Below are 12692 nucleotides of genomic sequence, written 5' to 3'. Positions count from 1 at the left end.
AAAAAAAAAAAAAAAAAGAAAAAGAAAAAGAAAAAAGAAAAAAGGAAGAAATCTGTCCAGTGGGCTTCCTGACCCGGCTCCTGGGTCCCCAATGCACCCACCCACCAGTTTCTCTATGTCACACAAGGAAAGTAGTTGGGACTCTGGTTCTGAGCAGCATGGAGACGTGATGCCATTTGGTCGGTGACCTCAAACATCCTGACGTCATGATCATAAATAGCTAACAATGGCTATTATCATAGTAGACAAAGGTGACAAGGCTGTCGCTCACATACCAACACTCGTTTGCAATGGTGAAAATCATAAATCGAGGCCTCCACGGTCCAGGGCAGGCACTTCCTGGCATTTCTACGCCCAGTGAACTCCACCCAGGCAATTATGATCTGGATGTACAAATATGGGACAAATGCTAAAATGAAGACTTTGCCCGGCATCCTGGTGCGGCTGACAGATTGTTCCTGTGATGCGAGGCCCTGTCTGAAGTCGGATGGATTCTGCTTTAATCAAACAGCCCACGGGGAGGAAAAGTCACCCTAAACACCCTCTAAGAATCACTGGTTCCAGAGAATTTTAAGAAAATGATCGGTAATGCTAAATCTACGATAAATGGAATTAGATCTTCCTTGGATGATGAAGAAGACACTTTGAGGTTTCCATGTCTTGGGGGTCATGATTAGGGGCCCCAGGTACCACTGGACTCAAAAGGGTACAAGGGGTAGAATTCCAGCTAAAAGAATAATGAACTAGCCCCCTAAACATATGACATAATTTACTTATTCTGATCACTGTCTGTCTCCCCAGTAGATGGAGGACAGTACCTCCCACAAAACAGGAAATCACTGTTTCACGGGATTTTATTTAGCCCTAAAAAGGAATGAAATTCTGACACCTGCTACAACATGGATGAAACGTGAGGACATGGTGCTCAGTGAAATAAAGTCAGACACAAAAATGACAAATACCCTCGGATTCCACTTCTAGGAGGCCCCCAAACGAGTCACGTTCATAGAGAGAAAAATTAGAATGGGGGGTTCCCAGGGACTGAGGAAGGGGAATGGGGAGTTTTGTTTAAGATGGACAGAGTATCAATTGGGGAAAATGCAGAGAGTTTTGAAGATGGATGGTGGTAGTGGTTGCCCAACACTGTGAATGTACTTAATGCCACTGGATTGTACTCTGGTTAAACTGGTCAGTTTTATGTTTATTTTACCACCGTTTTTTTTTTTTTTTTTTTTTTTTTTTTGCTGAATCAAAACCCCACATTTGTTTATTTATTTATTTTTGGCCGTGCTGGGTCTTCGTTTCTGTGCGAGGGCTTTCTCTAGTTGTGGCGAGCGGGGGCCACTCTTCATCGCGGTGCGCAGGCCTCACTATCTAGCTGAAGTGCTAGACAGCACTTCAGCGCTATGCTTGGGGGCCCCTTTGCCAAATCACTCTCGCTATCGCGGCCTCTCCTGCTGCGGAGCACAGGCTCCAGACGCGCAGGCTCAGCGGCCATGGCTCACGGGCCTAGTTGCTCTGCGGCATGTGGGATCCTCCCAGACCAGGGCTCGAACCCGTGTCCCCTGCATTAGCAGGCAGATTCTCAACCACTGCACCACCAGGGAAGCCCTGCCACCGTTTTTTTTAAAAAGAAATCATTGTTTATTTAGGGTGATGGAATAGTTCTGCCTCTTGACTGCGGTATTGGTTACTCACATCTACACCTGGATAACATTTCATAGATATATACACTCCCCTCTCCCTCACAAGAGTGCAGGTAACAACTCGCAAAACCCAAATAGGGTCTGTCCCTGAGTTGATAACATTGTATCAATGTCTTGGTTTTGCCACTGGACTATGGTTATGTGAGATGTCATGAGTGGGGGATGCTTGGTGGAGGGTACACAGGAAGTCTATTTTTACAACTTCTTGTAAGTCTTGAACTACTCCAGAATAAAAAGTTACAGTCAATTCTTGTTATTTGTGGTAGTGACTGAATTAGCTAATACGGAACCACGGTTCCTATGGGAGCTTCTGGCTGCACTTTTGCCAACCATTCATCCTGTAACCTTGTTTTATGTGTGTTTCTATTGAAAAATGCATTATTTAACATATACTGTTGATTCATTAACGTTGAACTTGTGTCTGAACGAAGCTGGTCTAACACAGATTTTCTCTTAAGGCCCACTGTAGCCTTCTTGTGCTTAAGACCACTAGACAGCACTTCAGCGCTATGCTTGGGGGCCCCTTTGCCAAATCACCAACAAAAAGCTCCCCCCCACCACCAAAAAAAAGGGCAAAACATGTGGCACCAAATACACTGCAAAAAGGACACGTGTTTGCAGTATGAACTGAAGCAAGAATTCAGGGCACGGCCTGTTCAACCTCAGCTGGGAACGTGCGCCTTAGTGACTCACATTTTTCACCGCACGTGCCTCTGCACGTGACTGTGAAAACACCCCACAAGTACTGATTGGAGGGTTACAAATACATTTTAGCCAGTAGGTGAATTTGTAAAGACAGAATCCTGCATCCATACAATGGAAGAGCATTCATCTAAAGAAGAAATGAGATGCTGAAACATGCTCCAATGTGGACGGACCCGGGAAATACCCTGCTGAGTGAAGCGGTCAGGTACACGAGACCAGGCGGTGTAGGATTCCATCTATAGGAAACATGCAGGATAGGTAAATCCACAATGATGGGAAGTAGATCAATAGGTAGGTGCCTAGGACTTGGGGAGATTGGAGGGTGACAGCTAATGAGTATGGGGTTTCTCTTGGGGGTTCTAAAATTGATTGCGGGAAAAAAAAGGGGGGGAATTCCCTGGCAGTCCAGTGGTTAGGATTCGGAGCTCTCACTGCTGAGGGCCTGGGTGCGACCCCTGGTTGGGGAACTAAGATCCCCCAAGCTGTGTGGCATGGCCAAAAATAAACAAAATAAAATAAAATAAAACAAAACAAAATAAAATAAATTGATTGCGGTGACTCTGAATACACTAAAAGCCACTGCACTGTACACTGAAATGGGTGCATTGTATGATATGTGAATTATATCTCAGTTAAAGCTGTTCAGCGGATAAACTCCTGTGAAGAAGGGTTACCTTTCTGCAGGAGAACAAGCCCAGTGATTCGTAGGTTTCACACCCAGTATGATGACTTAGTCATGCTGCCCCTGGCTCTCAGACAGACAGGAATCTGTATTTATCCTGCCCTCGTGTTTTCCTAAACCAGACAGCCATGGTGGGGCAGACAGCGGGTGGTGGGTCGCTGGGATCTGGGCTGTGCTGTCTGCACAGCCATCGAACCCGATCCGGAGCTTAATTAGCACCGTCTGCCCGCCGCTGAGAGGTGCCATCGATCGGCGTGCTCCTGGCCCGCTGCGGCAACCGGCCCACCACAGAGGGGAGGGGACCCAGAGGAGAGCCAGGAATGACAATGAAAAGCGAACGGTGAAAATGGAAAACGTTCTTGGCCCGGAGGAAAAAACACACCCGTTCTCAGCCACAAACAGACAGCAGCCTGTTCTCATGATTTCTTTTTTTAAAACCTGTTTTGCCTCGGTTTCTTGAAGAGTGGTCTCTGTGAGCAAATCAGACAACTAAGCTGGTGTGACAGCTACGATGATCCCACTTTGGGATTTTACTCGGGCAACAGACCCCACGCCACAAAGTTCAGGTTAACAGGGGCTAATTTCTAGCGTACTTAGGCTCCCGAGTGACCTGCAGTCTATAAATCCTCTGATACGCAAGCACAACCCCATCAGCCGTCGGGGGAACGTAAGGACCCATGAGGGAAGTCCATGAGCAAGACTTGATAGTTAAGAACCTGTTGAAAGTCATTTTTCAAGGAAATTCATTGTGACATATCAAGTGACCATCTTAATTGGGCTTAAACTGTCCTTTATAATCTAGAAGCATACTGGCTTCTAGAAACACCAACTTCCAAGCAAGAATTTTATATTCTAACCAACAAGGACCTACTGTGTAGCACAGGGAACTATATTCAATATCTTATAATAACCAGTAATGGAAAAAAATCTGAAAAAGAATATATAGATATATATACGTATAACTGAATCACTTTGCTGTACACCTGAAACTAACACAACACTGTCAATCAACTATACTTCAATTAAAAAAAAAAAAAGAATTCTATATTCTAAATGGCAGATTCCTCCTGCTGCTCGATGGGAAAGTAACTGGAAACATCTTTGGGAGGCAGCTGGGCCCGGGCACAGAGGTCCCTGCCGTTTTCTGCAAGAGGCCACGCAGGGGACTTCCCTGGCGGTCCAGTGGGTAAGACTCCGTGCTCCCAATGCAGGCGGCCTGGGTTCGATCCCTTGTCAGGGAACTAGATCCCGCATGCCACAACTAAGAAGTCCGCATGCCGCAACTAAGACCCGGAGCAGCCAAAATAAACAAACAAACAAATAAATAAATATTAAAAACAAAAAAACAAACAATAAAACCACCAGCTGCCCGGCGGTTTCAAAGCCTTGGCTTCGAAACAGCTGCCCCCTTTCTCATATTTGGTGAGGTCCTAGGCCCCCCTCCCTGCCCCCATTCTTTGTGTCTTGGAAGACTTTTCTCTCAGGCTGCGAGTGCCACCTGTCTCTGGAGAGTTCTAGCAAGCACGGGCTACGGGCGAGTGTTCGAGAGACAATTAAGAAAATCTGATACCAAATGAAGTTTTCAGTTCACAGTTCCCGGCCTGGCAGCCACCTGGCAATAGGCTAAATCAATGCCCAGACAACTCATTGATTTCTCTGCCCTGCTTCAGCTGGATGTTACAAAAGCAAGACAGCATAAAAAAGAAAAAAAAGGAAAAATACAGGAGGGAGAAAAAAAACCCCAAACCCCAAACCTTAACCCCATGACTCAGAGGACAAAGAGAGAAAAAAAAAAAGAAAAAAAGAAAAGAAAAGAAAAAAAAGGCATATTGGGGCTTAGAAGTGTGAGCCAGAAAGAATACTCTTTGTGAACCTGAAATTTAAAAAATACACAAGCCCCCCGCCACTCCCAAGTTATGTCAAACCCAGCAAACACCACTTAAAAAAGAATTGTGGGATCTTCTTGCCTGTGTGTGCAGAAGACTTAAAAATCACAAAACAGCATAAAAGTAGAAATAACCTGTACTGCTACCACCCACAGTTAATTGCTTCTGGAATGAAGATTTATAAGTTGAGAATTAATGTTTCATAGTGAGTGATCTAGAGATCTGTGTTGAAAAATCCCTCACGTACAGCAAAAGGATAATATGGTAGCAAATATATATTTTTGGCGTAAATATCATGCAGGACATGTGTTATACCATCAAGCGATATGCTTGCAAATCACTATTCTACAAAACAGTTTGTATTATTCTATGGATAATTCTGGAAGTTAACACAGAAAGGACCAATGGCCATGTCCGTGGGCATAAAAATGAACCTCAACCTAAACTTCATGCTTTTCACAAACAAGAACTCAAAATGGACCACAGATTTAAACAGAAAATGTAGAACTATAACACTTTTCAGAGCTAACATAGGAGAAAATCTTCAGGAACTGGGGCTTGGATGGGTCAAAGAGTTCTTTGCTATGACACCAGAAGCCTGATCCACAAAAGAAAAATATATCTTTAAATTGACTTCGTCATAATTAAAAACATTTGCTTGTGGAAGATCTGTTAAAAGGATGAAAAGACAGGCTACAGAGTGGGAGGAAATATTTTGCAAACTGCCTATCTGATGAAGGACTAGCATTTAGAATATACGACGTGCTCTCAAAATCCAACAGTAAAAATACAAACAACCCATTCAGAAAATGAGCATAGGGCTTCCCTGGTGGCGCAGTGGTTGAGAGTCCGCCTGCCGATGCAGGGGACACGGGTTCGTGCCCCGGTCCGGGAGGATCCCACATGCCGCGGAGCGGCTGGGCCCGTGAGCCATGGCCGCTGGGCCTGCGCGTCCGGAGCCTGTGCTCCGCAACGGGAGAGGCCACAACAGTGAGGGGAAGCAAAAAAGAAAATGAGCATAAGAGCATAAAAGATGAAGAATACATTTCACCAAAGAAGATATACAGACAGTAAAAAAGCACGTGAAATAATGTTCAACATCATTTAGCCATCAGATAAACGCAAAATCACCATGAGCCATCACTACTAGAACAGCAAAAATAAAAAACGGTGATGCTAAATGCTGGTGAGGATGTGGAGAAACTGGATCACTCATACATTGCTGGTGGGAATGTAAAAGGGTGCAACCGCTCTGGAAAATAGTTGGGTGGTTTGTAAAGAAAACTGAACAATTGCATTCTTGTGTATTTATCTCAGAGCAATGCAAAACTCAGGTCCAGACAAAAACCTTTACATGACTGTTCGCAACTGCTTTGAGGCCAAAACAGGAAGCAACCCAGATGTCCTTCACTGAGTAAATGGTCAGACAAACTGCAGTCCACCCATGCCACGGAATACTACTCGGCAAGGAAAAGGAACTGTTGAGAACACACAGCAACCTGGGTGGATCTCACGGGCGTTATACTGAAATAAAAGCCAATCTCAAAAGGTCACCATATGATTCCATTTATGTAACATTCTTTTTGTTTTGTTTTGTTTTTGTTTTTTTGGCTGCACCGAGTGGCTTGCGGGATCTTAGTTCCCCAACCAGGGATCAAATCCAGGCCCCCGGCAAGGGAAGTGTAGAGTCCTAACCACGGGACCACCAGGGAATTCCCTATGTAGCATTCTTGAAATGACAAAATTATAGAGACAGAGAAAAGATTTGTGGTTGCTGGAGTTATCAGTGGAGGGGGGGGCGGGTGCGTGAAGAGTGGGTGAGAATTTAACGCAGAAGTTCAAGGGCAATCTGTGGTGATGGAACAGTCTTGGATCTTGAGGGAAGTGGTGGCTGTGGGAATCTACACATGTAATAAAATGGCATTGGACCAGACTCACATATTGTCCAGATGACAATTTCCTCATTTTGATATCCTATTATACTGTAGTTACAAAGAAGTAACCAGTGGGGGAAACTGCGTGAGGGGTACACGTGACCTCTCTGCACCACCTTTGCAATTTCCTATGAATCCGTAATGATTTCAAAAGAAAAAGTGTGAAACAAACAAAAGCATCACCACCAACAAAAAAAAAGAACACTCATGCCCAAAGTCGTAAACAGCTCCGGCTGCCATAATAAAATAACAGATTGGGTGGCTTAAACAATAGAAATTTATGTCTTACAGTCCTGGAGGCTGGGAAGTCCAAGACTAAGGTGCCAGTAGATTCAGCCTTTGCTGAGGGCTTGCTTCCTGGCTTCAGATGGCCACCTTCTTGCTGGGTCCTAACATGGTAGAGAGAGTGAGAACAAGCTATCTAGGGTTTTTTCTTATAAGGGCACTAATCCCGTCATGGGAGCCCCAACCTCATGACCTCAACTACTCCTATCACCTTGCAAAGGCCCCACCTCCTATTACCATCACGCTGGGGGGTTAGGGATGCAACATGGGAATTTGGGGGAAACACAATTCAGACCAGAACACAGTGAATAAAGCCATGTTTCCTGCGAACTCATTTAATTCCAGAGCTTCTCTTATCACTCACTGGACACCTCAGCAGAAAGAACAAGCAGCCTTCCTCTTTCTTCCCTCCCTTCATCTCTTAGAGGGAAGGCCAAAGGGCACAGCCTCTTAAGAAAAATTCCTGCAGAAGGTGATGGACACTCAACCGAGACCTCAGAGAGCAGTTCTGATGGCCAAGAAGGAGGGTCTGGGAATAGTGCTTTATAAGAAAGCAGGCTTGGAGACATTCAGAGAGGGTTACAATGAAAACAAGAAATGCCCGAGGACCTCATGGCAAGTCACCATAATTTGGGAGAAGAGACTGTGAGAGTATAAAAAGTAATGAGAGGGACTTCCCTGGTGGTCCAGCAGTGAGGACTCAGCGCTTCCACTTCAGGGGGCATGGGTTTGATGCCCGGATGGGGAACTAAGATCCCACAAGCTTCGCAGTGCGGCAAAAAAAAAAAAAAAAAAAAAAAAAAAGCCACCCAACGGGATGTGGGGCTGCTCCACTGAGAGTGGCCGAACGCAAGACTTTGTCCTGGCTGGAAACCTGGGGACTTCGTGCAGAAGCCTCTGCCAGGGGCCACCCTGTAAAAGAGAAATGTGCAAAGGTGTGGATGGTAAGAAATGATACCTGGCTGAGAGAGCTGCCAGATGGCCCTGGGCCAGCCATCCCTGCCTGTCCCTGACCTCATGGGAGAATCTTCCCTTAATGAGTAAATCCCCAACATCACTGCACAGCATAGAAAAAATTTACTTTGGGGACTTCCCTGGTGACACAGTGGTTAAGAATCTGCCTGCCAATGCAGGGCACATGGGTTCAAGCCCTGGTCCGGGAAGTTCCCACACGCCGTGGAGCAACTAAGCCCGTGCACCATAACTACTGAGCCTGCGCTCTAGACCCTGCGAGCCACAACTACTGAGCCCATGTGCCGCAACTACTGAGCCTGCACTCTAGACCCCGCGAGCCACAACTACTGTGCCCACGCGCCACAACTACTGAAGTCCGCACACCTAGAGCCTGTGCTCCGCAACAAGAGAAGCCACCATAATGAGAAGCCTGTGCCCCGCAACGAAGAGTAGCCCCTGCTCGCCGCAACTAGAGAAAGCCCGCTGGCAGCAACGAAGACCCGACGCAGCCAAAAATAAATAAATAAAATAAATTTTTTTAAAAAAAGAAAAATTTACTTTGTTATTAGCATGAATGTTAAATACGGTCATCCCTCGGTATCCGGAGGGGATTGGTTCCAGGGCCTCTAAGGATGCCAAAATCCCAAATCCCAGGATGCTCAAGTCCCTCATATGAAATAGTAAAGTATCAATACAGTTGACCCTTGAACAACACGGGTTTGAACTGTGCAGGTCCACTTATAGCGGATTTTTTTTTCCCACTAAATATGTGCTATAGTTCTATAAAATCCGTGGTTGGTTGAATCTGAGGATGTGGAGCCACAGATATAAAGGGCCAACTATAAAGTTATACTCAGATTTTCAACTGCACAGAGGGTCAGCGCCCCTACCCCACCCCCCCGGCACTGTTCAGGGGTCAGCTGAATCTGCGTAGAACCTATGCACACCCTCAGGTATACTTTAAATCATCTCACGGTTACTTATCATACCTAATACAATGTAAATGCTAGGTAAATAGTTGGCTGTGAGCGCAGCAAATTCAAGTTTTGCTTTCTGGAAGTTTCTGGGGTATTTTTGATCCTTGGTTGGCTGAATCAAGGGTGTGGAACCTGTGGATATGGTGGAGGGGCGCAACTGTACCCTTTCTGCTTAGCTAAGGAAATGTGCCCAACTCACTGTCTCCCTGTGTCTCGAGAAAAGGGAACTGCGTGATCTTTTATGCGTGTGTATCTTGCTGAAAATTAATCTGAGTAAAAGATTTTTGGAAAGCTCAGGTCTGAAATGACATTTTGCTGGGTACACCTGACATTTGTGAATGTTACGTTACCGAACGGGGCCTGCAACTTAGGTAGCATTCATACCTTAAAATTAAAACAAAAACAAACAATAACAAAAATGAATGGCCAAGGAGCTTCCTCTCTCTGAAATGGGTTGGTTGGCAGATAACTTGGAGGTTCATCACCCGAATGGCATTTTCCTTCTCTCCAATGACATCAATGAATACATTGGTACCAAAATGCAGTAATGTTTTATAATGAGTAGATGCCTGCCTATTGTGAGTATAGATAATTCCTCCTTTGTTTGGTTTTGTGTTAAGGGTGTACTTTTGAGAAGAAAAAGAAAAGAGGGGTTTATTTCAAAGACCTGATATCTGAGATTAAAGGAGGAAGGGGGGGGTCTTAAAAATTTGGAAAATGAACCCAGACAAAACTATAATTCAAAAAGATACATGCACCCCAATGTTCGTAGCAGCACTGTTCACAATAGCCAAGACATGGAAGCAACCTATATGTCCACTGACAGAGGAATGGATAAAGAAGATGTGGTACATATACACAATGGAATGTTACTCAGCCATAAAAAAAAAAAAGAATGACATAATGCCATTTGCAGCAACATGGATGGACCTAGAGATTATCATACTAAGTGAAGTAAGTCAGACAGAGAGAGACAAATACCATATGATATCACTTATAGGTGGAATCTAAAATACCACACAAATGAACATACCTACGAAACAAAAACAGACTCACAGACATAGAGAACAGACTGGGGGGTGGGGGTGGGGGAGGGAAGGATTGGGAGTTTGGAATTAGCAGATGCAAACTAGTATATACAGGATGGATAAACAACAAGGTCCTACTGTGTAGCACAGGGAACTATATTCAATACCCTAATAAACCATAATGGAAAAGAATATAAAAAGAATATATATATATATATATATATAACTGAGTCACTTTGCTGTACAGCAAAAATTAACACAACGCTGTAAATCAACTATACTTCAATAAAATAAAAAATTTGGAAAATGATTTGATGAAGAATCCTGAGGAGTAAGGAAAGGGGGCAGGATCTGAAGGAGGAGGATGAGAGGCTGCCATGGAAGACCACCAAGTTCAGAGTTTCAAAGGCTGGTTATTAGAACCGGACATTGCTTAATTGCAAAGGATGACAACATTAGGGAAGTAGCTCAGAAGTGAAATCCGCTAAAGTGCAATGTGGGCTCCTGGGCTGGATCTTGGCACAGAAAACCTGGTGAAACCTGAATAAAGTACAGAGTTTAGTCAACAGTAATGTGAACATCAGGGGAAACTACGTGGGGAGGGGGGTAATAAGGAAACTCCATACTCTCTTTGCAAGTTTTTTATCAACTGAAAACTATTCTCAAATGGAAGTTTCCTTTTTTAAAAAAAAAGTTAAGTTCGGGAGGAACTGAGCCTTGTGAAAAACAAAAGAATAACATTTGAAAAGGTATGCGTGTGCGGGTGCTCCGAGTTACGTTTCAAAAGGGCAGGAATGGGCCAGGCCCCTCTTGGGACAGAGGGAGGGAAGTGACAAATAATCGAACATATTTAGGGACACCCATGTTCACAGCAGCATTATTCACAATAATGCTGAGGTGGAGGCAACCCAAGTGTCCATTGATGGATGAATGGATAAACAAAATGTGGTCCTTTCATAACACTGGAATATTATTCAGCCCTAAAAAGGAAGGAGATTCTGACACCTGCTACAACATGGATGAACCCTGAGGACATTATCCTCAGTGAAATAAGTCAGACACAAAAGCACAAATACTGTCTGATTCCACTCATGTGAGGTCCCTAAATGAGTCACATTCACAGAGACAGGAAGTAGATGGTGGGGGCCAGGGGCTGGGGGTGGGGGATGAGGAGTCAGTGTTTCATGGGGACAGAGTTTCAGTCTGGGAAGATGAGAAAGTTCTGGAGATGGATGGTGGGGATGGTTGCACAACAATGTGAATGTGTTTAGTGCCACTAAATTGTGCACTTACGATGGTTAAGATGATAAAGCTTTTGCACAGCAAAGGAAACCATAAACAAAACGAAAAGACAACCTACGAACTGGGAGAAAATATTTGCAAATGATGTGACTGATAAGGGTTTAATTTAATTTCCAAAATATACAAACAGCTCATACAATTCAATAACAAAAAAACCCAAAAAACCCAATCGAAAAATGGGCAGGAGACCAAAATAAACATTTCTCCAAAGACATACAGATGGTCAATAGGCACATGGAAAGATGCTCAACATTGCTAATCATTAGAGAAATGCAAATCAAAACTACAATGGGGTACCACCTCACACAGGTCAGAATGGCCATCATTAAAAAGTCTACAAATAATAAATGCTGGAGAGGGTGTGCAGAAAAGGGAACCTTCTTACACTGTTGGTGGGAATGTAAATTGGTGCAGCCACTATGGAAAACAGTGTGGAGGTTCCTCAAAAAACTAAAAAGAGTTGTCATATGATCCAACAATTACACTCCTGGGCATATACACAGACAAAACTATAATTTGAAAATATACATGCGCCCCTAGGTTGAGAGCAGCACTATTCACAATAGCCAAGACATGGAAACAACCTAAATGTCCATCGACAGATGAATGGATAAAGAAGATGTGGTACACATATACAGTGGACTATTTCTCAGTCATTAAAAGGAATGGAATAATGCCATTTGCAGCAACATGGATGGACCTAGAGATTATCATACTAAGCGAAGTAAGTCAGACAGAGAAAGGCAAACCACCATGTGATATCACTTACATGTGGAATTTAAAATATGACACAAATGAACTTATCTACAAAACAGAAACAGACTCGCAGACACACAGACCTATGGTTGCCAAGGGGCTGGGGGAGGGAAGTACTGGGAGTTTGGGATTAGCAGACGCAAACTATTATATATAGGATGGATAAACATCAAGGTCCTACTGTATAGAACAGGGAACTATATTCGATATCCTGTGATAAATCATAATGGGAAAAAATATAAAAAAGAATGTGTATATGTAAAACTGAATCATTTTGCTGTACAACTGCAATTAACACAACACTGTAAATCAACTATACTTCAATAAAATTAAAGATAAAATAAAAACAAAAAAAGATGGCTAAGATGACAAATTTTATGCATATTTTACCTCTATTAAAGAGGAAAACAAAATTAAAGGACCCAGAGTGTGTCCACATAATACCACTTAACAGAGAAAAAAATGAGACTCTCCCCT

The 12692-nt window shown here is 43.7% G+C and overlaps 1 protein-coding gene across 1 annotated transcript in view; it reads right to left on the bottom strand.

Annotated features, from left to right (window-relative positions):
* The window catches only part of ARHGEF18 (Rho/Rac guanine nucleotide exchange factor 18), a gene marked incomplete at its 5' end in the record, with an annotated part of 77082 nt that overhangs the window by 25898 nt on the left and 38492 nt on the right, over positions 1-12692 (bottom strand). The window lies entirely within an intron of this gene.

The sequence above is a fragment of the Physeter macrocephalus genome, chromosome 2, assembly GCF_002837175.3.
Source record: "Physeter macrocephalus isolate SW-GA chromosome 2, ASM283717v5, whole genome shotgun sequence".
Taxonomy (NCBI): Eukaryota; Metazoa; Chordata; class Mammalia; order Artiodactyla; family Physeteridae; genus Physeter; species Physeter macrocephalus.
Note: the sequence above shows the minus strand (reverse complement) of the source record. Positions and strands in the feature narration are given on the sequence as shown.